Source organism: Oryx dammah, unplaced genomic scaffold, assembly GCF_014754425.2.
Source record: "Oryx dammah isolate SB20612 unplaced genomic scaffold, SCBI_Odam_1.1 HiC_scaffold_8, whole genome shotgun sequence".
Taxonomy (NCBI): Eukaryota; Metazoa; Chordata; class Mammalia; order Artiodactyla; family Bovidae; genus Oryx; species Oryx dammah.
In genome coordinates, this window is record NW_024070192.1 from 17,178,243 (window position 1) to 17,205,094 (window position 26,852).

The following is a 26,852-nucleotide window of genomic DNA, read 5'->3' on the forward strand; positions in this document are numbered from 1 at the left end:
CCACATGTGAGGACACTGTAGACACTGAGGCATTTAAATACTTTATCACACATTCTCCAAAAGAACGACAAGGCCATAATCACATCAGAGAGATTTAACATTGACACAAGATTGTCTAATACATAATCCCCATTCAGATTTCTCCAGTTGCCCTTCAAAACATCCTTCATAGCTTTTTTTCCCTGGTCCAAGATCCACTCAAGAATTGGGCATTGAATTTTGTTGCCACGTCTCTCTAGCCCCCTCTCTTCTAGAATAGTCTCCTTGCCTGCTTTGCTTTGACAATACTGATATTTTGAAGAGTCCAGTCTGGGTGTCTTGAAGAATGCCTCTCAACTGAGAGCTGTCTGATTGTTTCCTTATAACTGGATTCTGATTAAATGTTTTGGCAAGAGGACTGCTTGGTGGTATGTGCCCTTCTCCGTGAGCGCTGTCAGGAACTGCGGTTTGTCAGCTTTACTTGTGATGTTCAATTTCATCACCTGGTTAAGGTGGTTTCCTCCAGCTCTCTCCCATACAAAGTTACCTTTTCCTTTTGTGGGTCATGACTCATCTGTGGGAGTTGATACTTGAAGATTCTGAGACCATCTTGTTTCCCAGCAACATTTTCCCGGATAGTTTCAGCATCCATTGGTGATGATCCTTGACCAAATCAATTGCAAGTGAAAATTTTTTAAAATTCCATCATCCCTTATGTATTTTTTAGTTGGCATTCTTCATAAAGTAGAGCTTCTCCACTCTGCATGGTAAGAAGTGATACCCCCATTTTACAGATGAGGAAACTGAAGTTAGGGAGCTCAAAACATTCACTGCGTGAGTGGCAGAGCTGGAGTTCAAACTCAGGCCTTTGACTTGCCTGAGTGCATACCCATTGCCTTCTATAATCTTCTCCAGTCCTGGATTTCTTCTCTGATGACTTAGCTCTGAGCACATGGTGAGAAGCCATGCCTTCTCCTGGTGGAATTCCTGTAGCAAGTGGGGAAGATGTTTAGAGCAGTGTTAGTGGGGAGTCAGGGAGGGAGATTTTCTCTCCTGAAATCATGAGACAGCCTTGCTCCAGCTTCCCCAATCTGCTTCCCACCTTAGGGGCTCTGGAGTGTCTTAGCCTCCGTCTTTACTGCCCCTGAGGGCCCCTCACCCCTGCCAACCCTATTCCATCCTTGCTTGGTCCCCAGAGCTGTGGAACATGACTGTGGTGACCCCAAGTCCAGGAGGTGACCCCCTCAGATGGGCCCAAGGTCGATGACTCTGCCCCCTGACTTCTAAAGACAGGTGGAATGATCCCCTAGGTCCCATTTCCATTGGGGAAATAGGGTCACTATCTGGCCAGCAAGCATATCACGCCTATGCCTTGCTCTAGAAAGGTCAGAGGGATGACCTATGATTGGAGTGGGGATACTGGAGGGAGAGTGGCAACAGGGTCCCCTGCCTACCTGGACCCTTCCCTTTCATTTCCCGCTCTTTACTTACACACCTCACACCTGGTCCCTTCATGGAATCGCTTGCTCAGCAAACACTGACGGGCTGCCTACAGTGTACCAGGCATGTGCTGAGGCGCTGTGGTGCCAAGACTCACTCCCAGCCTTCAGGGAGCTGCAGATAAGGAGACAGACAAGGAAAAAGATCCCTGGAGATTAAGCACTGTGAGAGGTGCCTGATTGCACTGAAACTCTAGTGTCATCTCCGCAGACCATCTCATTTAACTGATATGGCAACCCTAGGGGTGCATACAACGGTGATCTCATTTTATTTTTATTTATTGGATTGTGTTGGGTCTTAGTTGCGGCACGTGGGATGTTGATTGCATCATGCAGAATCTTTTGTTGCAGCCCACAGACTCTCTAGTTGTGTTGCATGGGCTCAGCAGTTCTGCCATGCAGGCTTGGCTGCTCCAAGGCTGGTGGGAATCTTAGTTCTCTGACCAGGGATCGAACCTGAGTCCCCTGTATTAGAAGGCATATTCTTAACCACTGGACCACCAGGGAAGTCCCCATGAGCTCATTTTATAGAGGAGGAAACCAAAGCTCAGAGAGGCTCCCCGTCATGCTTAAAGCCTTACAGTAAATAGCAGGGCTGGAAAGGAAACAGCTTCATCATGTATATTTTCCCACAGTGTAGGACGTGCAAAGGCCTGGGCACCAGGGAGAAGGTGGCATCGGGGAATTGCCAGGATCCAGAGTGCCCAGTGGCATCTTCCTCCCTCTCCCTTGGGCCTCCTCTCTTTCATGTTCTTCTCCTTCCCTCTCTCTCCTCCCTGCATACCTGCAGAGCACAGGCTCACTGCCTCTTGGGTGTCTTATCCCCTCTGCTCCCATCCGTCGTCCTCGAGTCCCCAGGGGCTGTGGGGCCCACATTCCTCTCTGGCTCTCTCAGGCCCATTAGTGTGTTTACGCTGGAGCAGGTCCCAGGGGAGCTGAGCCTGGACTCACCCGCCCCGCCCCCACCACAGAGGAGAGTGGACACTTGCGAGGCTGTAGCTCATCACAGCCGCAGGAGAACTGACCCAGGGTCCGAATTCCTACCCCCCTGTCCGAACAAGTCCAGGGCGGCCACAAGTAGCCCCTGGGGTCCCCGCACCCCTTCCCGCACAGCCCCTCCCCTGGCTGACAGGCCCTAATCTCAGCTGTCTTCGTGCAGCCAGCCCTCCAAGCCCAGGGTCACCTGACGCCAACACATTTTAATTCAGAAGCTGATTTCTGCTTGTTGGCAACATGTCATTTCTGAAATTGCTTTCTCTGCCCAGAGGCAGGAGATGTCAGAGCCGCGCAGGTGTTACGGCGGTGCCGCCCCCACCCCGCACCCAACCCCCCAAGTTCAGGAAGGATTAAGGGGCGTGGGGGGGCACACATTAGATCCTCAAGCTCTGCTTCTCATATTTCCCCAAGGGCCGGTGGAGGGGTGGGGGGCCTGTGATGGGGGATGATGGGAACAGCCTCTGCTTTCCTCTCTGCCCAAAGACAGAGGCCCAGATGTGGGAGAACGAAGTTGATGTGGCTGCTGATACTGACTCTACATCAACAGCGGGTCATTTTGAGTGTGTTCTCCACGGAGGCCAGGCACCCTTCAAAGGGACTCTCATGCACTGTCCTATTTCAGTCTCATGACAACCCTCCAAGTCGCTGTCATCCCTACATTACCGCTGAGAGAACGGAGGCTCAGAGAGGTTAGATCACTTCCCTGAGGTCACACGGCAAGTATACAGCAGTGCTTAGGCTCAAACCCAGTGAGGGTGACAACCTGCCTGGGATTTAGAGGTCTGGGAAGAAATGGGCCACAGAGCTGGGGAGGACTTGGGAGCTGGTTTTTTCCTTTGCTTGTTTCATGGCTTGACCTAAATATCTTCAGTGAAATGTGCCTGCTTCCTAACTTCCCTACTCCTGCCTCCCACCCAACAGTTATTTGCTCCTTTTTTTTTTTTTTTCACATTTTCTTAGCATTTTGCCTACACTTGTACCTTGAATAGCAATTATCACAACATGAACATCCTTCATTTTATTGGATGAGTGAATGAACAGATGAACAAATGAAGGTTTGAATCTTGCACTCTGTACTGTTCCCCCATTTCACTTTCTCTCTGCAGTAGCAGGCTTCCTGGCACCATGTGCCTCCTTGATACATTGACTCTTCACTAGCCAAACTCCCTGCCTTTTCCTCTCCTCCTTTTCCTTCCCCTCATTCCCTCTTGCCTCCCCTCCCCAACCCTTGGACTTCCTGGCTGCCTCAACCACCAGGAACAAGGCCATTCAGAAGCCTGAACAAGACGAGGGCTGCTCGCTGAGTTCCCAGGCAGGGCATGAGCTGATCCAGACGCAAAGCCACCTGCCGGCCCCGGGGTAAACATGGTGCCGGGTGGTCCTCAGGCTCTGCTCCACCTGCTTCCCCAGGATCAATTTCTCCTTCCTGTTTCTCCCTCCAGCTCTTCGGAGGACGGGTGGCTGGGTGTGCTTGACCCTTGACCTGGGCCAGAGCTAGGGACATGGGCAGATCGGCTGGTCCTGACCCATGTCATGCATTTGTTGTCTTGGTATCAAATATTAGTTTTAATCAAAAGGCTTTCACAGGACTTCCCTGGTGGTGCAGTGGACACAAATCCATCTGCCAGTGCAGGGAACGTGGGTTTGATCTCTCGTCCGGGGAGGATCCCAAATGCCTCGGGGTAGCTAAGCCTGTGCGCCACAACTCCTGAGCCCTCAGTCTAGAGCCCAGGAGTTGCAACTGCTGAACCTGCATGCCCTAGAGCCTGTGCTCTGCCACAAGAGAAGCCCCCGCACTGCAACAGAGTCGCCCCTGCTCGCCACAACTAGAGAAAGGACTCACACAACAACGAAGACCCAGCACAGCCTCCCAAAATAAAGAAACAAATAAACAGTTTAAAAAGGCGTTTACAGCTATCATTCCATTTAATGTTGGCACAAAGCAGCATCAGCCATAAGGGGTAAAAATAGAGATGATATCAAAAATCCCTAGAACTTCAGACCTAATGGGCCCTTTCCCATTTTACAGATGAGGGGGCTGAGGCCCACGGAGAGCAGCAGCAGCTGCAGCAATAACATTCTGGGGTTATGACACTGGGGCCAGCGTTGGGCAGGATCGGGGGGAATTCTGAAGTGTGATGACCTGCTGTTTCCTGAATCATGGTTCTTTGTTTTGTGAAATTTATTGAGGGGTTCTAGTTCTGTTCCAATTTAAAAATTAAACTCAAAAAAATGAAATCATTTCACAGAGGATGGTCAAATATCCAAGAAGGGATAGGTGATCTTTATAAATCAGATAAGCAGAGGATTCCCTCAAGGTCCACTGGTTAGGACTCCACATTCTCACTGCTGAGGGCCTGGGTTCAATCCCCGGTCAGAGAACTAAAATCCCATAAGCCATGTGGCATCGCCAAGAAAAAAAAAAAAAAGTCAAATAAACAGAGTCTTTGGGTAAGTACTGCCTTGGGAGTTAGAGCCAAACAGACAAGTTAACTTTCTTCTCGAAGTCTCATTCATGAAAAAAACACAAAACCAAAAATCTCTCTATTGGTATCTCTTGAAGAGAGACAGAGATTACATACACAGAACTTCTACTATATGCCAGGCACTGTGCCAGGCCCTGGGGATGAAGCAGTTAACAAGGCAGGCCCAGTTCCTAAAGCACGGAAGACAGATAAACAAGTCATCACTATTCGGTGTGATGAAGCTGACAGCGCTGGGCCCCAGGCGGCTGAACTCAGTGGTGGGGAAACGGGTAGGAGAGCAGGAGGACTTTTCCTCTGCATCCCTTGTTGTGTCTTTTGGATTCTGAGTCATGTGAATGCATTGCTTACCCCCTAAATGAGTAAAATTTTAAAAATGGAATAAAAATTAAGTGTGATGAGGGTTAACAAGGGGTAAGTACAGGCTGCTGATGGGAACCTTGTCGGTGATGTGAGCAGACCTGCTGAGGGGAATTGAGACGAGACTCTGCAGATGAGTGATAGCCCAGCTTCAGCCTGAAGCTTCGCGGGGTCTTGGCCAAATGAGGGTTTGGGGGGATGGGGGATGCAGGTGTCAGCAGAAATGTTACGGCATGGGGTGATAAAACCAACCTTGCAGGATCATCGGGAGTGTTACAGGGTGTCTCTAGAAAGTGCTTGGCACGCAGGATGTGTTCAATGTATAGTAGCCACTGCTTTTGTTTAATCTTATTTATTTATTTACAGCTGTGCTACACAGGATTTTCTCTAGTTGTGGCAAGCGGAGGCAACCCTCTAGCTGTTGCAGAGCACAGGCACTCAGGCTTCAGAAGTTGCAGCCCCCGGGCTCTCGAGCATGAACTCAGTAGCTGTGCCACACGGGCCCAGTTGCTCTGCAGCATGTGGGGTCTTCCTGGACTAGGGATGGAACCCATGCATTGGCAGGCAGATTCTTAATCACTGGACCACCAGGGAAGCCCACCACTGCTGTTATTATTCCCCAGTTATGAATGTTGCCATTGGCAGGGGCTAGGGAGAAGGGGCCCTCATGCTGCCATTGACTCTGATACACTCCTGGGTGTCTGGGGGTCTCCTGGCAACAGGAACTAGGTACTGCTGCAGTGTGGTTTGGTTTATGAGGATCCAGCCCCGGAAGGAAAGCCCAGAGAAGGTCTGAGTTCAGGGTGCCGTGTTTGCGGGGAGGCCATGGCTCTTCTAGAATCTGTTCCTCCTCAGACACAACACCAAAACCAATCTGAGCTGTCTGATCAAGGGACGGTTGCCCAGGTTGTTTCACCTCACTTCACAGACCAGGAGACCTTCCCAAGCTGGGGAGAGAAAGGACTCTGTTCCCTCCCAGCCGCAGGCCCAAGGCAGTACAAAGCATAGCAATTCGAAGCAGTGCTGTGAGCATGAATGACGCACAAATGAACTCCTCGTCCTCACAAACTCCCTCCCAGGAGCGAGGTGCTGCAATCACTGTCCCCATTTCACAGATGAGAACACTGAGGTGTACACGGGTTAAGGAACCTTCAAGAGGTCACAAGATCAGAGTTTGACACTGCCTCCCCCCAGGCGGCCTCTTAGCCACATGCTAGCCCCAAAGCAGAGCCCCCACCACCTCAAATGTTCTCTGCTTGCCTGCGTCTCTCCTGCAACAGGAAGGAAACCATTTTCTCCATCTCAGGAGAGCTCACTAAGCATAACCGAAACCTTCTCTGTGTCCTGGACGTAGAACCCATGATGACATCAATAAAATTGTGAACATCTGATTTCCAGGGAGGTCAGATGGTCAGGAGGTGACCCCATCAAGATGCAGGATGGGGCGGGGGTGCACTCCTCACTCAAGGGTGCGCCCTTCAGAATCAGGCCCTGAAGGGTGGGATAGCCTTAGCCCAACAGGAAGTGCTTCCCTCAGGAGGGGGGTCAGCATGTCTCCACTGGCTGGGGGCCAGAGAGGAACCACCTTGACCCTAGGGAAGCCATGCTGGTTACCATGTCCCCTCTCTCCTCTGTAGAAGGTGGGAGTTAGAGCTTTTATTTTTTTGGTTGCACCGCCAGAGCATGTGGGATCTAAGTTCCCTGACCAGGGATCAAACCTGTATCCTCTGAAGTGGAATCACAGAGTCTTAACCACTGGACTGCCAGGGATGTCCCAAGTGGGAGTCATGTCTTAACCTACCATTGTATCATGGCTTCAGCAGATGTTACTGGCCATGGCCTCCAGCTCCTGGTTGACTACATGAACCTCTGACCTTCAACCCCTAAGGGCTCAGGAAGACCTCTGATCTCTGTGTTCCTGCTCCTTCCTCTCCCTGTACTTCCTTGGGCCCCATTATTCATGCCTGGGTGGTGGTTCTGAGCACATATCCTTCCCAGACCCTGCACAGGGGGCCCCACACAGCCTAGTACGTGGTAGCTGCATACTGACCCCTGAGGTAGGTCTTTGACTTCTGACCTTTAAACGGAAGAAGATGGCCTCTTTGAGCAGCCAGACCCTAGCCTTGTAGTTAGGCTGGGTGTTCTTTATTGATGGGCTTTTCTGTTGCATGATTTCTCCATCGTCTGTACAATGGGGTAGTAATAGTAACACCTTACCTACAGAGTGAGGATGATATTCGTTAATACAAGAGCTTAGAACAGAGTCTGGGTTGTTGCAGCTCCAAAGAAGCATTAGCTGCCACTACCATTATTATTATCATTGCTGTTGTTGTAAGACTCTGTCCTCCAGATTCCTGGGCAGCCCCTCTTGCACCACGTCAGTCAGCCCCACCAGTCTCCCTCCCTGAGGCCCTGCCTGTGGCTTCTCTCTGTCTTTGTCCTCCGTTCCTCCTCCTCCTCTCTCCCCTTCCCTCCTTGCTGTCCTGGCTCCTGCAGCCGTGGGCTGGCTAATCACACTACTGTCAATTCAGATTAGAGCCCATTACGTTCCTTCATCTCAGCTTAACATTTTTGTGGTTTCCCAGCTCTGCCCAAAATGCTCCGCGATGGGCAACGGCTGCCCAGCTGGAGGAAGCTTTGGGCGGAAGAATGCGAGTCTGTGAGTTCCCCAGGTGGGCTTTCCAGGATTTCTGCCTGTCAGAGGTTGCGGCTGGAGTTGGGAGGGGCGAGGGGCACCAGGAGGAGTGGTCCCTCTTGGGCTGTGCTCCAGACTTCAGGGAACTGGAGGTCTTAGAATCTCAGCCTCCTTCCCCTGGTGTAGACTCCCAGCCCAGTGTCCTATGACAGATGGAACCACACTGAGGACTGTGTCTTGGTTTCTCAGTCTGAGAAGAGTCCCAGAGTCGTGGAATTCTGTGCCTGGAAGGCTCCCAGCAGAGCCACCAGTCCTAGCACTTGTGTTGGGGTCCAGCTCCTTCAGCTACAGGTGTGGCTTCTCTGCTCAGTTCAGTTCAGTCACTCAGTCATGTCCGACTCTGTGACCTCGTGGACTGCAGCACGCCAGGCCTCCCTGTCCTTCACCGTCTCCCAGAGTTTGCTCAAACTCATATCCATTGAATCAGTGATACCATCCAACTATCTCATCCTCTGTCGTCCCTTTCTCCTCCCGCCTTCTATCTTTCCCAGCATCAAAATCTTTTCCAAGGAGTCAGTTCTTTGCATCAGGTGGCCAAAGTATTGGAGTTTCAGCTTCAGTATCAGTCTTTCCAATGAATATTCAGGACTGATTTCCTTTAGGATTGACTAGTTTTATCTCCTTGCAGTTCAAGGAACTCTCAAAAGTCTTCTCCAACACCATAGTTCAAAAGCATCAATTCTTCAGCGCTCAGCTTTCTTTATAGTCCAATTCTCACATCCATACGCGACTACTGGAAAAACCACAGCTTTGACTAGAGGGACCTTTGTTGGCAAAGTAATGTCTCTGCTTTTTAATATGCTGTCTAGGTTGGTCATAGCTTTTCTTCCAAGGGGAAAGCATCTATTAATTTCATGGCTGCAGTCACCATCTGCAGTGATTTGGAGAAGGGAATGGCAAACCACTTCAGTATTCTTGCCTTGAGAGTGCCATGAACAGTATGAAAAGGCTTCTCTGCTCAGAACTCCTCAAACCTCACCCACAAGCCTGCCTTCCTCAGGCCCAAGCTCTGGGGACCTCCCCAGCTGCAGGGAGCCCTGGGGAATCTGGGAGAAGTTCCCAGAAAGAGACAAAAGTGGGAGCAGAGGAATGGGAGGGGGCTGAGTTTGAGGAGGGGGCTGATCGTGAGGCAGGAAAGAAGACAAATGACACCTTTGATGAGCACTTTCAGTGTTGGTGGTATGCCGGGCCTCTGCAGGCTGCGTCTTAATTCCTGCAACTGCTCCCTGGTGTAGACACCGCTGTCACTGCTGTATAGGTAAGGAAACTGAGGCACAGAGATGGGAAGTGGCCTGCTCAGTGTCACACAGCTAGAAGGGGAAAGCAGGATGGGAGTTCAAGTTGCTTGGTCTCCACCACAGAGCATGAAGAAAGGAGAGACAGGAGATCCCCCCAATAACAGCTCACAGGGTGAACAGGGATTTGTCACCCCAGTTTGCAGATGAGGAGCCCAAGGCTCAGAGAGGTGAAGGCCACCTTGCTGAGGTCACAGGTGGAAGGTGACTGACCCAGAACTCAATCCAAGGTCTTCGGTGTCCAGGTATGCAGGGTAGGGACACCGCACCCTGATGTCCCCACCCTCTGCAGAGTTCCCAGCTGTACTGCCCAAGAGCTGAGATGTTTCCCATGGGTACCCAAGCAGGGGCAGGATCTTGTCTGGGCGCCTCAAATCTTCTCCTGCCCCAGTCCGTGAGTTCAGTCAAGAGGATGTCAGTTTGCCTGTAAAGAACGCCAGGGGGAAATTGCCAGGAAATGTCTCCCTTTCCACCTGGCCCAACAGCTTTCCCTCCAAAACATCCTCATGTGGCCCTATCTCACCCTGCTGCCACGTTCCAGCCCTTCTTTGAGCTCTGTTCACACAAGCCAAAGGATCACCCTCTGCAGGGGACTCAGGGACCCCAGAGCTTTCTTGGCTCTAAACAAAATGATCTGTTTTTCTTTCTTTATTAAATTTGGCACCACTTAGCCTGAGGGATCTTAGTTCCCTGACCAGTGATCAAACCTATGGCCCTTATATTGGAAGCTGCTGCTTCTGCTAAGTCGCTTCAGTCATAACCAACTCTGTGCGACCCCATAGATGGCAGCCCACCAGGCTCTGCTGTTTCTGGGATTCTCCAGGCAAGAACACTGGAGTGGGTTGCCATTTCCTTCTTCAATGCATGAAAGTGAAATCGCTCAGTAGTGTCCTACTCCTAGCAACCCCATGGACTGCAGCCTACCAGGCTCCTCCGTCCATGGGATTTGCCAGGCAAGAGTACTGGAGTGGGTTGCCATTGCCTTCTCCGTATATTGGAAGAGTGGAGTCTTAACCGCTGGACCACCAGGAAAGTCCCCAAATGGTCTCTGTGTTTAGTGAAAGTTAATTTCGGTCCTCAGTGTTTCAGAGTCCCTCCCTTTACACTTCTTGGTTGCTGGTCATGTCGCACCCCTGCTTGAAATCCTTGGCTGTTTTTCTTGAGGTGAGTTCCTCAACCTCCCCTACCCTCCCAGTCTAGGTCTTCAGGCCCTGCTTGAAGTGTCCCATGCCCCATTCAACTGAGTCATCTCTTCCTGAATGTGGTTCATTTTCCCACCTCTATGCCTTTCCCATCCAGTCCTGCTGAGAATGACCCTCCTCCCTTTGTCCACCTGACTCATCCTGATCCGCCTTAAAGACTCAGTTATAGAAAACTTCCACCGCTCCCAGAGTGAATCACTCTCTCCTATGAGCTCCGACCATCAGGCTGTATTTTCTTTTCCATTTGCACCAACCACACTGCATTGTGGGCAAATGTGCATCCACCTCTCTCTCGCTCCCCAACACTGGACTGTGAGCTTCTTTTCTTGGAAGGAGAAAGTTCTGAAAAAGTTCTTCCCCATCCATCCCTCTCTCCTTCCCTCTCTCCTTCAACACATATATATTCAGTCTTGCAATGTGCCAAGCCAGGTGCTAGGTGGGGTTCAGGGGTGAATAAAAAGACACAATCCTGATAGTCATGGAGTTTGCAATTTAGTGGAGGAGGTAGATAATCAAATATTTATACAATTAATCAAAAGATTAACTAGCACTGTGGTAAGTGGCCTGTTGAAGATGTTATATGGGTTGGAGAACTAGCTGAGCTTTTTTGAAGAAGCACCTGATAGGGAAGAGCAGGTTGCTACCTTCAAATCTTTCCTAGCAATCCAGCATCCTGTTGGCTTGACTCTCAGAAGACCCATGTGGCCAGTGTAGTTTCAGCTTGTGGTCCTTTATGAACCCCAGATCCTTTCTATCTATTCTTGCTCAGACTCTTTCATTCCCCCCACATGGCATTAATAGGGAATCTCCTAGCCTGGTCTAGATCACATCAGTGGAACAGTGTATGGGAAATGCTGGGAAGGCCAGGGTCTCTTTGACTTGGACAGGTTTTTACCTACATGTCATTTGTAGGATTTACTCACCATGGGGAGAGGTAAGAACAGTATCAAGTTTGAAGTTGAGGTTAGAAGCCTGAAGAAACCAAACTGGAAAGGCTCTGGCTTCTAGAGGCTAGGAGGAGAGAAAGAAGCAAGGGGCAAGGGCAGATCCTCAGAGCCCAGTTGGCCAAATGGAGCTGTGGCTCCTCAGTGGGGCCAGATAGGGGACATCATGCTTCCAGGGTCTCTGTGGGGGTGGAGGTGGCTTAGAGGACATCTTTGCCAACACACACAGTGAAGACTAGCACAGCAGGATTGGCAAGGCTTACTGCCTTGACACCAACTGTCTACAGTTAGCCTGCCTGTGGCATCCAGCTACTCACTCCCCGCTGGTACCTTGGTTTGTTCTGGTGACTCCAGACCATGGTTTTCACCTATATCCACTCTTCATGGCCAGTGAGTTAGCCCCCAAGATTTGGAGAATATTCCAAATGATCATCACACATCTTAAGTACAAATTTTTTTTTTTTTAAGTATTTATTGGCTGTGCTGGGTCTTCATTGCTGCTCAGGCTTTTCGCTATTTGCAGCAAGCTGGAACTACTCTCTAGTTGTGGCGCATGGGTTTCTCACTACGGTGGCTTCTCTTGTTGCAGAGCATGGGCTCTAGGGTGCATGGGCTTCAGCAGTTGCAGATCCGGGCTCTAGAGCACAGGCTTAATACTTGCGGTGCATGGGCTTAGTTGCTCCACGGCATGTGGGATTTTCCCACATCAGGAATCAAGCCCATGTCTCCTACATTGGCAGCTGGATTCTTTACCAATGAGCCACCAGGGCAGCCCCAGGTACAAACTTTTTATCATCCACACAAGCAACAAATGCTCACTGAACACCCAGCATGTCCCAGACACTGTGGTTCAATGGCATAATGAAGTCACGCTGGCCTTAATTACTCTAAGCTAATCACCCCAGTTCCCTTAACCCCCATACTTTAGGTATTAAGAGAATTAGAGATGTAGTCCTGGAACTTCCCTGATGGTCCAGTGGTTAAGAATCTGCCTTGCAATGCAAGGTATGCAGGTTCAATCCCTGGTCCAGGAACTAATATACCACATGTGGTGGAGCAACTAAGCCTTCACAATCCATGTGCTGCAAGGAAAGATCCTGCCTGCCACAAGTAAGACCCAGTGCAGCCAAACAAATAAATATTTTCTTTAAAAAAAACATGCAGCCCTCATCCTTGAGGGCCTTACAACCACATGGAACTAACCGCAAGGTAACCTGACTGCTAGTCCCTTTTCTTCTCTGGGCCCTGGGCTCTGGCTCTGTAATAACAAGGAGGATCAGACTGCCTGACCCTGAGTCCTTGGAGGTTCCACACTTAAGGTCACTGGGTGATGAGCAGGAATCATTTAAGTCCCCTTAAGACAGGTGCCAGGAAACCTACCAATTGGATAATTAGACTTGCCCCGACCCCGCGGCCCTGGAGGGACAGCAGCTGCCTCCCCCAAGAGGCCGGGGCGGAAGCGCTGGGCGCCGCCAGTGTCCCCTGGTGGAATGTGGCCATGGTGGGCGCTGGGACGGGGGCTCGGCTGACAGATCTAAGGCCGCCGCCTGCCACCAGGTCTCCACCGGGCGGCCCGCCGGCCTCCCTCCTGTGGAATGACGAGCCCCGCTCCCCTCTACCTGGCGTTTAATCTTTAATGCAGCCCCAGCTGCCCTCGGGCAGGACCCATCAACCCACCCGCTCTGATAAAAGCGATAATTAGCTCTTTTTCAACTTTTCACTTCTACCCCCCCTTTTCCACTCTGATGTGTGAGCAGTTGGGAGAATTCCAGCTAATGGGCCTGCCCTCAGCCAATTCTCGGGTCCGTGCAGGCCGGAATGCGCGGGGTCATTAGCCAGGCCTCCCGGGCAGGAGCCCGCACGCGGGACGTGCTCGCTCCGGGGGGGTGCCCCAGCCACCCGGGAGAGGGCCTGGCCTCCGCGGAGCAGACCTGCCCGGACCTGTTGAGTCCCACCTTCCTCAGCCGGAGCCCCTTCCGGGACCTCGGCAGAGCCCACTGGGAGGTCGCCTCAGGCTCCCACGGGGCCAGGCCGAGAGGACGCGGGGCCATTCGTCCCCAGGCATCGCTCTGCTTCCAGGGCAGGGAGCCCAGCCCGGGTTCAGCCACGGGTCAGTGTGAGGCTGCTGGCTGGGATGCCCCCCACCCCACCCCACCCCGGGCCCCGCCCCATCAGTGCCTTACAATAACTTGTGCACAGGGTCAGTCCCTGATGAAATGCTTCCAAATCGCTCCACTCAGACGCTCCACTCAGCCCTGCAGCCCAGGACTTAACCATGCAGTCTCAGGAGCTGCCCCCCAGGAGCAGGGGGCAATTCTGGCTAAGCTCCCTACCCTTTCTCTCTGACCAGCACGGGCTGATGTCCACAGACTTGTCAGTCACTTAGTGCCAGAGGCCGCCAGCACCTAGAACCATGAGGCCTCTGTCACTAACACCACAGGGTCACCAGCACCCAGGTTGCCTAGGACTCCCAATGTCTAGAGCCATTGCTTCCCAGGGTCATAAGCAGGCCAGTGATGCCTAGAATCAGAGGTTACCATTAGCCAGGGCCAGCTTCACCTAGAAACCCAGGACTCCCTTTGCCTGGTGCAATTGACACCTGGAGCCACCTAGACCCACAGGACATAGGCATTTGGAACCCCAGAAGGGCCCACCCAGAGCTGCCATAAACTAGTCACAATGAGCCAGCATGTTGAGCTACAGATTTGTCAACGTGTCACCCATCCTTGGACATGTGTAGGATTGAGGAACTTTGTAGTAAGCTCCTGTTGGCACTTAGTGAAATGGCTTTTCTCAGATGTGTGCTTAGTCAGCACTGACTTTGCAAAGCCCACAGACTGTAGCCTGCCAGGCCCCTCTGTCCATGGGATTCAATTCTCCAGGCAAGAATACTGGAGTGGGTTGCCATTCCCCTCTTCAGGGGATCTTCCCGATCCAGGGATCAAACCAGATCTCCTGCATGGCAAGCAGATGGTTTACCTTCTGAGCCACCAGGGAAGCCCTTTCCTCAGCTAGGCTCAGGGAGTATTTCCCTTTACTGACTGCTCAGCAATGAAATAGCCCGGGACCTCTTGGGCCACTTCTTTCACTGCCTGAACCAAAGGGCTCCTCGCCCACTGTGTGCTGGATTCTCACTGTGAACTTTCTAGAGGGGAAAAGAGAGGTGGGTCCTACACACCCAGTGTCACCCATGAGTGGGGCCTGCTCACCAGGAAGGAGAGCATCAGTTCAGTTCAGTTCAGTTCAGTCGCTCAGTTTTGTCCGACTCTTTGCGACCCCATGAATCGCAGCACGCCAGGCCTCCCTGTCCATCACCATCTCCCGGAGTTCACTCAGACTCATATCCATCGAGTCCGTGATGCCATCCAGCCATCTCATCCTCGGTCGTCCCCTTCTCCTCCTGCCCCCAATCTCTCCCAGCATCAGAGTCTTTTCCAATGAGTCAATTCTTTGCGTGAGGTGTCCAAAGTACTGGACCTTCAGCATTAGCATCATTCCTTCCAAAGAAATCCCAGGGTTGATCTCCTTCAGAATGGACTGGTTGGATCTCCTTGCAGTCCAAGGGACCCTCAAGAGTCTTCTCCAACACCACAGTTCAAATGTATCAATTCTTTGGCGCTCAGCCTTCTTCACAGTCCAACTCTCACATCCATACATGACCACAGGAAAAACCATAGCCTTGACTAGACAGACCTTAGTCGGCAAAGTAATGTCTCTGCTTTTGAATATACTATCTAGTTTGGTCATAACTTTTCTTCCAAGGAGTAAGCGTCTTTTAATTTCATGGCTGCAATCACCATCTGCAGTGATTTTGGAGCCCCCAAAAATAAAGTCTGACACTGTTTCTACTGTTTCCCCATCTATTTCCCATGAAGTGATGGGACCAGATGCCATGATCTTCGTTTTCTGAATGTTGAGCTTTAAGCCAACTTTTTCACTCTCCTCTTTCACTTTCATCAAGAGGCTTTTTAGCTCCTCTTCACTTCGTGCCATAAGGGTGGTGTCATTTGCATATCTGAGGTTATTGATATTTCTCCTGGCAATCTTGATTCCAGCCTGTGTTTCTTCCAGTCCAGCGTTTCTCATGATGTACTCTGCATATAAGTTAAACAAGCAGGGTGACAATATACAGCCTTGACATACTCCTTTTCCTATTTGGAACCAGTCTGTTGTTCCATGTCCAGTTCTAACTGTTGCTTCCTGACCTGCATACAGATTTCTCAAGAGGCAGGTTAGGTGGTCTGGTATTCCCATCTCTTTCAGAATTTTCCACAGTTTATTGTGATCCACACAGTCAAAGGCTTTGGCATAGTCAATAAAGCATAAATAGATGTGTTCTCCTCTTTTTACAGAAAGTACCTTGGAGAGTAGGATCTAAGGACTTCCTGGAGGAGGCTGCATTAATGTCCCAGAGAGAGAGAAGAACATCATCAGAGAACTGGTCACTGGGGCCAGGACCTCCCTAAGCCACACCTTCTCCATCCCACCCACCCAAGGATCAACACTTCTCCACACTGTTCAGCCTTGGACAGTACTGTGACCTCCCTGAGATAACCCCAGACAAAATGTGGGAAAGGACTTTTACCACCTCCCCACCCTCCCCCAGCCAACAAACGTATGCATGCTGAGTCGCCTCAGTTGTGTTTGACTCTGTGACCCCACGGACTGTAGCCTGCCAGGCTCCTCTGTCCATGGGATTTCTCAGGCAAGAATACTGGAGTAGGTGGCCATTCCCTTCTGCAGGGGATCTTCCTGACCCAGAGAGTGAACCTGCATCTCCTACATTGGAGGATGGGTTCTTTACTGCTAGCTCCACCTTCAGTGTCACAAATGTACACAGTAAAAGTTCCTTAACTGAAATCTTAGTGATAGTGATTTAAAAGTTGTACACTTTAAATAATTCCCATGGGGTGCCTTGGCCTGCTATGCCAAGGGTTTGCACTGCCGAGTTCAAGGGTTCCGTGGGGAGTGGACTGCTCAGCTGCTCTCCTTCCACTCTGGCCATGGCCCATGCCCACGGCCCATGCCCATGGCTGTTTTCATGAAGCCTGGTTTCATCTCCAGTCCACCAGGGCCTTCAGCCACCACGTGATGTGTGAGCAGGGCAAAGGTGAGAATCGCGGGGACAACAGGATTGGAGGAGAGTTCGAGATTAGGGCAAAGAGGAAGGTAAGGAGGCCGTGAAGGGAAGACACAACTGAAACAAAAATAAAAGCCATGTTCATGTACACACTGCTGTGTTTAAAATGGGTAACCAACAAGGACCTCCTGTGCAGCACAGGGAACTCTGCTGCACGTAATGTGGCAGCCTGGATGGGAGGGGAGTGTGGATGCATGTGTATGTATGGCTGAGTCCCTTTGCTGCCCACCTTAAATGATCACAATATTGTTAACCAGCTATACTCTAATAGAAAATAAAAAGTTAAAAAAATAACAAAAATAAAAAAAGTCATGCTGGGGTTTTTTTTTTGCCTTGTAGAACCTCAAAATTCAGGATGCTCTAGCCAACTGTACAGTTTAACAGTAATAATAACAGCACCCTGCATCCCTTAAGCATTGTAACCCTCCTCCAGTGCTGGTGGGAACATAAAATGGTGCAGCTGCTTTAGAAAATACTTTGATGATTCCTCAAAATGTTAAACATAGAGTTACCATTTGACTCAGCAATTACACTCCTGGGTATTTACCCAAGAGAACTGAAACATATGTCTATGCAAAAACTTGTACAAGAATATTCTTAGCAGCATTATTCATAATAGTGGGGACCTCGAAACAAATCAGAGTCCACCAACTGGTGAATGGATAAACGAACATGGTCCATCCATATGATGGATATTATTAGGCCATCAGAAAAAGAAGTACCAACGTGTGCTGGAACATGGTGAGCCTTGAAAACATCCTGCTGAGTACAAGAATACAGGTCATGTCATGAAATACCATCTATTGTATGATTCCGTTTATATGAAATGGCTAGGATAGAAAAAAATCTATAGAGGCAGAAAATAGAGCAGTGGTTGCCTAGGATCAGGGGGAGGAGGAAATGGGGGCGATTGCTAATGTATAACTTCAACTCCTTTCGATCCCTGGGTTGGGAAGATCCCCTGGAGGAGAAAATGCCAACCCACTCCAGTATTCTTGCCTGGAAAATCCAGTGGACAGAGGAGCCTGGCCAGGTTACAATCCATGGGATTGCAAAGAGCTGGACACGACTGAGCAACTGAGTATGCACACAACCTCAGCTCCACCTTCTTTGTGTTCAGGGACCTTGAATAAGTCTCTTGACCTTCATGAGACTCAGAGTTCTCATCTGTAAAGTGGGCATACTGATCTGCATGTCACACACAGAGCACAGTGCCTGGAGTGTGTAGGCATCGTCACCATTAGAGTTGCTTCCTTCACATGTCTTCCCCTCATCTATTTCTCCAGCCCCGTGAAGTGACATCGCCCTTAGAGGAGGAGAAGCAGTGTTGAGTTAGTCTTCCACCTTCTTCTCTCTGTCAGCTCACTTCTGCATGATCGGTGTTGCAGGGTGGGAAAAACTACAGTGGTAGCTAATCTCTCTCCAGCACTTTGGAAGGAGACTTATGTTTATTCATTTTTGTGGTTGTTTTTGGTTTGGTTTGCTTTGGTTCATTTCATCTCAGAAAAGTGATTCTGGCAGGAGATACCATTAATTCATTCATTGTTGACCACTATCCGCAGGTCAAGCTCTGTATTCCAGGGACCAAGAGAGTCAAGGGTCTAGCCCTCATGAGGCTTTTATTATAGTGGGGAGAGGCAGATAAGAAAGAAGAAAGCCTAGAAAGAACGTATTTTCTGATTAGCTATAATGCAATTGAAGTAAGACAAAGAAAGTTAGAAGGACTTCCTTATTATCTAGGTGCTCAAGGAAGGTTTCTCTGAAAAGCTGGCTTCTGAGCTATGATAGCAAGAGGGCATTTGAGGTAGAGGGAACAAGCCTGGCACACTTCAAGAAGAGCATGAAGGCCAGAGTGGCTGGAGCTAAGGCAGGAAGGGGAGTGAGGAGGGGCGGGGTCTCAAGGTAGGCACGGCCCCTGTCACACAGCGAGTAGGTTTGCATCAAGAGCTTGATTTTGTATCTAGTGTGCTTGACTGCCATGGGAAGGTTCTCTTAGATGTCTTATAACGAGGAACCAGAAGGCAACAGTAGCATCCCATGGACTACACTAGACTGGTGTCTCTCTGCTTATGCTTACTGCTTATGGCAGTGAGGTAAAAGGGTTAAGTCGTTTGCAACAAATCTTTGAGTTTTCTTTGCAATGTCCTGCTGCCATGCACTGTCTCTGGGCTAGATGGAGCAGGGCTTCTACCACTGAGATTCCTTCCGGTGCCTGCCATGGGCCCACCTGGCTAAGCAGCTTCCCCGCTGAACGGATCACACGGAAGATATGAGGTTAGATGTCATTTTTCCTTTGCTCTAGATCAAGCCCAGTCTTTGGCTGTGAATTGTTTATGAAGAAATGTGGCTCAGAGATGCCTGCCTGTGCAAACCTTGTCAGAAATGGATGGAGCTGTCTAAACTGGGCAGGGAGCAATGCACCAGAATAGGCGTGTTCCTCATACAGATGTAGGATTTAGAGTAATCAAACGGACACCTAGGTAGTGTGTGTGTGCGCGTGTGTGTGTGTGTGTGTGTTGTAAGACTGAGATAGAGAGAACACTGTGACAGGAAGTTTTCACATGGCCAAGTTTTAATAACAAACAAAGAGCAGTTTGTGGCCAAGCAGTCAGTCTAGAGAAAAAACAAACAGACCAGGGGGCTGAGAAAGGCAGAGATGGGTTTCCCAAGCTGCTGCTGGGGTAGAGGAAGAATCACAAAGTGCTAGGATTTTTTTGTCTGGTTGCCAACAGATACTATGGGTAGCCAGCTCCCCCTTCTTGGTAAAGAGAACCTGAGTTCTGGTGAGATAGCCATCCTCCCTAAGGAAGGGGGTCTCTACCTCTGGAGTAAATCTTGATTCGCCTAAGCCAGGTGTGGTCATCTCTGGGCAGGTGACAAAATGGCAGCCAATGAGAGTTGAAGGCAATTTCTGCTGGGGCTTGTGGGAAAAATCTCCTCTCTTGTAAAAAGGGACTCAAGAAACTGTTCCTCTTATGCTTCAGTTCTTTACAGTATTGGCCTGCAGTACCTGGGTGTGTGGCAGCCATTCTGACACCACAAGATGAACTGACTGGCTCTTGGAGGGGAGTCAGGTGGAAAAATTTTTTTAAATTCAAGTTCTCAATGACATCACTGAGTCCCTAAATTGACCAATCCCAGAGCCTCCTCCCTCTGGCCTTCTTCCCAGGTGAGATAAGTTTTCCTTGTTATCTGAGCCACTTCAGGCAGGGCTCCTAGGTACTTCTACCCTAATCAATGTTGTCTTCCTCACTGGAAAACTATTTGAAAGTAAGGATCGTGGCTTCTTCACTTCTAGATCTCCAGCACCCAAGGCCAAGTCTGGCTTATTGTAGGTGCTCAGCAGATGGAAGGATGGATGGACAGATGGATGGATAGAACTCACTGCCTCTCACCACATTTTGATTCTAGCATCTGCTCTTCTAGTTCACGTTTTATCCTCAGTCAAGTTCAGAGGGCATTGAAGAAGCATGATGTCTCAAACTCAGGAGACTGGCACAAAGCCTCCACATAAACATAGCCCTGAGCTGGGCCTGGGGCAGCCAGGAAAATGGTGATCTTCATAGCAAAGATCTCAGAAAGAGCCCTTTCCCCAGAACTCTGCTTCTCCCATGGAGGCGAGGCGCTTGGGTTTCCTTGGAGTCCCCTCTCAACTTGCAGAGCAGGAGCCACCCACCCCGTCCCTCGGGGATGACAGAACCAGCTCTGGGATCTGGGAGTTGGTCTCCAGGTGTCCCAAAGCCTCCATGGCCACTTGGATGATGGGCAAAGCCACAGAGGTCCTAGTGAGATGACCTTCCTTAGCCTACATCCCAGCATCTCCTGCAGAGATGATTCTTGGAATAACCACCCCCCCACAACCACCCACCCAGCCAGAGTAGGGAGTAGCAAGGAGAGAGTTTTCTCCTTCTGCTGAGTCTTGAGGGGGCCCCTCTTGGACCTGTTACACATGTGTGAGAGAGCAGACTCTCGTGCAGGGTGACATCTGTGGCTAAGAGAAGGAAACCCATGGTCCTATCTAAGGATTGACCCATGACCTTGACCTCTTGGGCAATGAGCACTGACAGCTGAGCCATCATTCCCAACAGCGCATCTTGCATCCGGGTTGTGGGGCCCTGCAGCCTGAGAACATCAAGCAGATGGCCAGCTCAACAACTGGTTGCTTCATCCCACAACCCCAGGACTGTGCGTGCATGTGTGTGTGTGTGTGTGTGTGTGTGTGTGTGTGTGTGTATGCGTGCCTGTGTGTGCCCAGCCCTGCAGACCAGGGTCCTCTAAGGGGCCTGCCCCCGTGTGAAGGGAAGACCCCTCCCAGCAATGACGAGGTGGCTAGGACATCTTTCCACAGCAGCTGGGAGGAATGGGCAGGGCCGGATGCAGGCTGCTGACCTTCTCCCTTCCTCCTGGAGAGGAAGCCCCTCCTGCAGCCACCTTTGTGCTGACCACTGGGCGGGTACGAACGCCTTCCCTGCCTGTCGGTCTCTTCCTGAACTGCAAGAAGCAGCTTTTCCAGCCCCGCCCAGCCCCTACTCGGGCGAACGCCAGCCCAGGGAAGGAGCTGCAGGTCCTGGCTTCTGCCCAGCACTGATGGGTGGGGTGGGAGGCCAGGACCTGAGGCCAAGCCAAAGCCTTCACCCGGCCCCTTCTAGAGCTCGACTCCCTCTCCATCCTGTAAGAAAACAGACACAGGGACAGAAGGGACTTCCCTGAATAGGACAGGTTCTGCAAAAAGGCCTAAACTGGGGTCAGCAGATACCTGGTGAGCATCTCTGGGCAGGGAAGGTGGTCAATAAATTTCATTTGACAGAACATCCCTGTAGCATGTATCACATGCCTTTTATAATTATTACCTATTTAAACCCCACAACAGGGACTTCCCTGGTGGTCCAGTGGTTAAGACTTTGCCTTCTCATGCAGGAGGGGCAGTCCCTGGTTGGGGACCTTAAGATCCCACATGCCTCACAGCCAAAAAAGCAAAACATAAAACAGAAGCAATATTGTAACAAATTCAATAAAGACTTAAAAAATGGTCCACATAAGAAAAAAAAATCTTAAAAAATAAAAAATCTCAACAACAACACTATGAAGAAGGTGGTATCATTATGCCCACTATACAAAAGAGGAAACTGAGGCACAGGGAAATTAAGCAACTGGCCTGAGATTGCCCAGCTAGGAAGTGGCAGAGCCAGGATTTGAACTTGGGCTGCAGAGTTATGCTTTAAGCTAATACGCAATACTACCTCTCAAAGGGATAAAAAGAAGAGCATTGCCTGAACACTGCCTGTGTACTAGGTACTGTCACATGGTCCTGCCTGGAGCCCACCATGTGGGAGCCCAGCATAGAACTATGCCACAGCTGCACTGTGGTTGGGGTGATAAGTGTGATCAGACCTATATTGTGAATGTACCAAGGGAAGGTGGAGGGCAGGAAGCAGAAGGATGAATTCCACCTGATGGCAAAATTCACTATGTATTGTGCCAGGTAATCTCTTTATATATATATAATATGTTATTATTTTTTATTGGAGTGTAATTCTTTTACAATGTTGTGTCAGTTTCTGCCATACAATGAAGTGAATCAGCTATATGTATATGTGTATCCTTTTCATACTGAAAAACATACTGACCTAACAGAAGCAGAAGATACTAAGAAGAGGTGGCAAGAATACACAGAACGGTACAAAAAAGATCTTCACAACTCAGATAATCACGATGGTGTGATCACTCACCTAGAGCCAGACATCCTGGAATGTGAAGTCAAGTGGGCCGTAGGAAGCATCACTACAAACAAAGCTAGTGGAGGTGATGGAATTCCAGTGGAGCTATTTCAAATCCTAAAAGATGATGCTGTGAAAGTGCTGCACTCAATATGTCAGCAAATTTGGAAAACTCAGCTGTGGCCACAGGACTGGAAAAGGTCAGTTTTCCTTCCAATCCCAAAGAAAGGCAAGGCCAGAGAATGCTCAAACTACCGCACAATTGCACTCATCTCACATGCTAGGAAAGTAATGCTCAAAATTCTCCAAGCCAGGCTTCAGCAATACGTGAACCGTGAACTCCCTGATGTTCAAGCTGGTTTTAGAAAAGGCAGAGGAACCAGAGATCAAATTGCCAACATCTGCTGGATCATCTAAAAAGCAAGAGAGTTCCAGAAAAACATCTATTTCTGCTTTATTGACTATGCCATAGCCTTTGACTGTGTGGATCACAATAAACTGTAGAAAATTCTGAAAGAGATGGGAATACCAGACCACCTGACCTGCCTCTTGAGAAATCTGTATGCAGGTCAGGAAGCAACAGTTAAAACTGGACATGGAACAACAGACTGGTTCCAAATAGGAAATGGAGTACATCAAGGCTGTATATTGTCACCCTGTTTATTTAACTTATATGCAGAGTACACCATGAGAAACCCTGGGCTGGATGAAGCACAAGCTGGAATCAAGATTGCCAGGAGAAATATTAATAACCTCAGATATGCAGATGACACTACCTTTATGGCAGAAAGTGAAGAAGAACTAAAGAGCCTCTTGATGAAAGTGAAAGAGGAGAGTGAAAAAGTTGGCTTAAAGCTCAACATTCAGAAAACAAAGATCATGGCATCTGGTCCCATCACTTCATGGCAAATAGATGGAGAAACAGTGGAAACAGTGTCAGACTTTATTTTGGGGGGCTCCAAAATCACTGCAGATGGTGACTGCAGCCATGAAATTAAAAGATGCTTACTCCTTGGAAGGAAAATTATGACCAACCTAGACAGCTTATTAAAAAGCAGAGACATTACTTTGCCAACAAAGGTCCATCTAGTCAAGGCTATGGTTTTTCTAGTAGTCACGTATGGATGTGAGAGGTGAACCATAAAGAAAGCTGAGCGCTGAAGAATCGATGCTTTTTGAACTGTGGTGTTGGAGAAGACTCTTGAGAGTCCCTTGGGCTGCAAGGAGATCCAACCAGTCCATCCTAAAGGAGATCAGTCCTGGGTGTTCATTGGAAGGACTGATGTTGAAGCTGAAACTCCAATACTTTGGCCACCTGATGCGAAGAGCTGACTCATTTGAAAAGACCCTGATGCTGAGAAAGATTGAGGGCAGGAGAAGAAGGGGATGACAGAGAATGAGATGGTTGGATGGCATCACCGACTCAATGGACATGAGTTTGAGTAAACTCCAGGAGTTGGCGATGGACAGGGAGGCCCAGCATGCTGCAGTCCATGGGGTCGCAAAGAGTAGGACGCGACTGAGTGACTGAACTGAACTGAACTGATATGTGTATCCCCTCCCTCTTGAGCTCCCTTCCACCCTCACCCTGTGCCCCAGTTACTTTCAAATGTGTGATTTCACTGAATTCTTGCAAAACTCTCTTAAGGAATATGAAGGTCAGAGTAGTCAAGTGACTTATCCAAGGATGCACAGCTAGCCACTGGCCCAATGCACATCTCTCTGGTTGCAAGGCCAGATAACTTTCCACTATACCAGTAGCAGACTAGAAGCACTACTAAGGAAATGGGGCTCAGAGAATTCAAGGAGCAGGAGGGGGCTGTGTCAGGATTTGAACCTAGGCCTTTCTGATACTTCAGTGAGCAACTGGCAAGGCTAGGGGGGTGCTGTTTCTTGGCCCTGCTGTAGTCAGGACTACAGTCTCCCAGTCGGGGGCTCATTGGGAAGAAAGGAGAGAAGGGAAGTCCATCCTCCTGTCTCACCCGCCAGGCAGGCTCTGGCCAGGCAGGCCAGCTGACCCCTGGAGCGTCAGGAGGGCGACCCAGGTGCAGATGTTAGGTTGGTGGTCCTTTGCTCTCTCATCTGAGGGACCGTTCTCACTCACTTGGCCTGAGCAAGGGTTTGGAGAAACTCCCGCCCTCGCCACCCACTGCCAGTCAACTCTCCTGATTTAAAAAAAGAAAAGAGAGTCAAGATCACCTCTCAATTTGTGTGCTATTTTCTTAAAAGCAGGGGCAGACAACAAGGCCCCACCAATTTCGATCTTGCCCTGGGCCCCTTAACCGCAGCTCTGGCTTGGGGGAAGGGGGACAGGAGATGGGTCCCTGCTCTGTGGGTGAGCAGGAAGGAGTGGGGTGGGGGCAGCCCAGCCTGGGTTGCCCGACCCCTTAATCCCCCACCAGTGGAATGTGCTTGATTCCAGGAGGCTAATGTTTGGGGGGTGTGGGGGGGAGCTGCAGAAGGCCCCTTTAAAAAAGCCAAATGTTCAGGCAGGCCTGTGGCCCCGCTGTTTGACGGTTCTTGATGGATGAGCCCCCGACCCTCCTGTCGAGCCCCCTCTTCCCCTCCTCACTCTGTGAGGTCTGGCTTGTGCGAGGAGGCCTGTCGGTGTCGGGACACGTTGGCCCCATGGCCTGCAGCAGGACTGAGGCCTCTGAGGGATGCCTGCCGTCTGGCCCTCTCCTCAGAGGGCTCCTCCAGCCCCAGGCCTCTGGGTTTTGGGTGCTTCCCTTTCAAAGCTGCAAAATTATCGCCATTAATGCAGCTTGTCTCCTGAAGGCACTGGAGGTAGGGCAAGGAGGCCCTGGCTACTGAGGAGTCCAGGCTTGATTCAGCCTCTCTGAGGCCAGGGTGGGAGGTGGCTGTTGAGTGAGGTTTTGCCCTTGGGAGACGGGGGCTATTAGGACCACCGTGAGATTGCAGGGAGTTCAGCTGCAGACCTCGGTGGCAACCCCACTCGGGTTCTCCTGGAGGGACCATGTTGGAGCCTGACAGAGCTGGGAGCAGGGCGAGTGGCAAGCAGGGTTCCTGGGGTCATTCCTGCCCCACCCTGAGAGTGAGTGCCCCCTTACATTGTGTGCCTGGCTTGCCTGATCCTGTCCTGAAGCCCCCTTTACCTCCACCAGGAAGCCTGCCTTGACTGCCCTCATACCCCATCTCTGAGATTCTCTGGATCTAAGGGACCTCAGAGGAGCCCATATGGAAGGGTGTTCGCTCTGGAGAACTGGGGACCCAATCTGTGCATCAGCATCTGCCAGGCCTGGGATGCCAGGCTGGGAGGGGGTGTGTTGTGTAGAGGAAGAACTACCAAATCAGCTCTCTGCCTTCAGGAGCCTGCAGTCTCCTAGGGAAGCCAAAGGGCACCCTCTAGATCAGTGCCGTCCAATAGAAATGCGGCACAAACTCCAAATATGGGCTACATAGTTAGGTTTTTAAATATTAATTTATTCGATTCATTTATTTGGCTGTGCCAGGTCTTAGCTGAGGCACACAGGATCTCCCATCTTTGTTGTGGCATTTGAGATCTTTAGCTGATCCTGTTGTTGTTTAGTTGCTAAGTCGTGAATGACTCTTTTGTGATCCCATGGACTGTAGCCCGCCAGTCTCGTCTGTCCATGGAATTCTCTAGGCAAGAATACTGGAGTGGGTTGCCATTTCATTCTCCAAGGGATCTTCCCAATCCAGGGATCAAACTCAGGTCTCCTGCATTGGCAGGTGGATTCTTTACCACAGAGCCACCACAGAAACCCTTAGTTGATTATACAGGATCTTTTTTTTTTTTAATTGTGGCATATGGGATATAGTTCCATAACCAGAGATCAAACCCAAGCCCCCTGCATTGGGAGCATGGAGTCTTAGCCACTGGACCACCAGGTCTGTACATATTTAAATAGTCTAGAAGTGACAATAAAGAAGAAAAAAGAAACAGGTCAAGTTCATTTTAATAGTATATTTTATTGAAACCAAGACACCCAAAACTTTATCATTTCAACATGAATCAATGTAAAAAAGTATTGCAGTACTTGGCATTATTTTGTACTAAGTTTCTGAAAGCCAGTTGATATCTTACACTTACAGCACAAGCTACTTTGCACTGACCACACTTCAAATGCTCAATAGCCATGTGTAGCTAGTGTATTGGACAGGGTTGCCCTGGACCAAGTGGCTTGGGCTACGGTGACTCCACTTTCCTTTCAAGGGGAGGAAAAAAAAAAAAACCAGATAGGATGAACCAAGGTGTGGAAGGTTTGGGGGCATTGGAGAGGGGCTTAGAGATTCCTTCTTGGAAACTTTTCCATCTGGGTGGGCCTACTCCACTTCCTGGCAGGTTGAGTGCAATTGCGATGGGGGGGCTGGTTCCCAGGACTTTACTTCCGGAATCTTTGTCTGCAGGGCCTTGACCTGTGTGTGTTGCCCGGGAGCTAGTGTGAGATAGGGAGTTGGAGTCAGGACATGCAGGTCCCAACCCCAGCTGGGCTTTGACCTCTGTGTGATGTGGGCAGGTCACACCTGTCTTGGGGCCTTGGTTTCTCTCTAGGAAGA